Raw genomic sequence first — 2,797 nt, forward strand, 5'->3', positions numbered from 1 at the left:
TACAGTTCTTACAATTCACAACTCTATCGTTTCATATAGGGTATTGAAAACACAAGCCGATAAAATCTTGCGTTCTACAACACCTACTCACTTATCCACTTATAACGAGCTCGACACCTAAAGCAATCGATAACAATATTCCACAATAACTTAATAATATTTTGGCAAAAAAAAACAACCACTATTTGAATCATTTGGTCCAACGATTAACACCAATTTTGATAATACAATTAACTTCGTGAATCATAAACACAAAACTCTTACCGTCATTCAAAAGAATAAGTAAACTTAATTCATGATAACAGAATCTCCAGATTAGTTACAAAATCTCAATCCTAGTTATTCCTCCAATCATTCAAAAATAAAATAGGCCGTAATAATCTAAATATATAATCATCAACTTACATCCTAACTATGTCTTACAAACTTAACTTTATTCCGTACAAAAAAAATTTAATATTCGAACAAAACGATATCACAATTCTCAACAATTAAACCCTCATTCTACAGTGTCGACCAACCAACTTTGTTGTCGAAACTCACCAAACACAATCATCAGATTTTTTTTTCAAATCAACTAGTTCATATACCCAAATCAAATCTAGATTCTCAAAATTATTCCATCGGTTGACTATAAGCTCGTATACAACAAGAAATTACTACGACCAATTTACCCGACCGGATTGTTAGTTATGCTCAAAACCAACCTATGAAAGTATAAAATTTTCAAATACACAGAACATTTTATATTCAAATTTTTCCACCTCTCTTTTAAAAGACTTAACATTTTACACCTTCTTTTTATATATCGAAATACCTTTACCGTTGGAAAACCATCAGTTTTGTAAACCAATGAAAATTTTCAAAATATTTGCATTTTTAAATTTGCAGATTTTCCTTACTTTTAAATAATTTGCAATTTGTGAAACCGTCCAACTGATAAAACTTATATGATCTGTAAATCAAACTTGCTAAATAATTTATCCATTATCGTAAATAATTAAACTTTGGGAAAAATCCTCCGTATTCAAAATACACAATGAAGTTTCAAAATATCCAAAATTTAAGTCGCTCATAAGTGTTACTCTCAAACAAAAATACGATTTGGAGAATCGTTCAACCGAAAAAATTTAATTATTCTTTTTGAATCAAATTAAAAAAATTCATTTCTTTCCACCCGGACGTAAAATTTAGTAATACATATCTCTTTGTTTGCGAAAACACCTTTATATCAATATACATAAACATTTGAATAAACAACTTACTTTTAAAATTTCCAGTGTAAAAACATAAATGGAGCATAATCAAATCCCTTAATCTAACAATCCTCTAATCAAAATCGTAAATTTTCCACGAATGTTTTCTAATCTACATATAATTATATACCGCTCTTAGCACAACAAAATACTCGCACACAACTTTAAAATATTCCTTCAATTCTATACTTACAATCTACCAAATCATACTATACCACCAAAACAAATCAAAACAATATCTCCACTAAAACTCATAAGCATAAAGTAATATCCAATAAAACTTCAAATAAACTGAAACTTAATTCAGAGAGAACAACAGATCACATACATTTCTACAAACTTACCACCAGTTCCAGCATCACACCGAATCAACTTAATGAAAACACCAGCGTATTAAATACACTGATTTATCATCTCGGGTCAGGATTTCCAATATCCTTTTCCAGGGTAATCAAAAACCACCAACCGTTCCAACGAAATAATTCCCTCAACTTTCTCGGTATCAAAACCCAAAGATTTTGACCCACAAACAAAACACCAAATCCATCGAAACTAAGAATGAAGACAAAGGCAACTGGGTCTAAACAAAGATCTTACTCACAAATTAAGACCATACAACAAGGTAAGCCATCCATGACCACGTGACTTAATTCATATGACGTGTTACTCCGAACGAAGAGACAAAATAAAAACAATCAAAATAGTTCAACCAAACATGACATTCAGCAAAATCAGCCCAACATACTTAAAAGACCAAAATCAAGACATGCTACAACAAGTTTTAATTTTTGTATCAAAATCAACTTGTAATTATATCATCTTATAAGAGTGCACTTCAAAATTCATTTTGAAATTTAAGTCAATCATAAAACTTTTCAAGTTCAAGTTTGAGCCTCATGGTTTTTTTTAAAAAAAATTCATTTTCCGGAAAAGCCTCCTTTACAAGTTAATTGCTTAAAAAGTACTCAAGTAGCTTAATTCGAAAAACCATCGATTTAGCCGAGTCATTACAACTTCTAAGCTCAACTCCTAAATTTGGGTGACCCAAGTCAAACCCAAAACAACCGTATATAAAATGTATTCTAAACATTTGTAAATCCGGAAAATGCACTTTAAAATAAAATCTCAATTTTTTTAAATAGGAAGCTCAACGTCACCCAAATAGAAACATATGACTCATCACTTAAGTGAGGAAACAAGCCATAACTAGCAAATCGAGTATGAAACCAACGACACCAAAGTTTAAACAAACCACAACCAGGTAAAATTACAAAAGTAATATTAATTCTTCAAAACGGTATCACCTTTCAAAATAATTTTATTACAAAAACCAATCTTTTCGAATCATTAGTCAAAGTAAGTTCTGAACATGAGAAAAATTATTTTACTGGCAACGTAATAAAAATCACATTTTAAGGTATCATACTCAGACTACTCATCCGACTTTTATGTCAAAACACCAGTTAGACCAAAAATGATTTTTCTTAAAGAATTACAAAACCAATACGTGGTTAGCAATGTAATGTCATAAAACGTGATAC

Source organism: Mercurialis annua, linkage group LG6 (assembly GCF_937616625.2).
Source record: "Mercurialis annua linkage group LG6, ddMerAnnu1.2, whole genome shotgun sequence".
Lineage (NCBI taxonomy): Eukaryota > Viridiplantae > Streptophyta > Magnoliopsida > Malpighiales > Euphorbiaceae > Mercurialis > Mercurialis annua.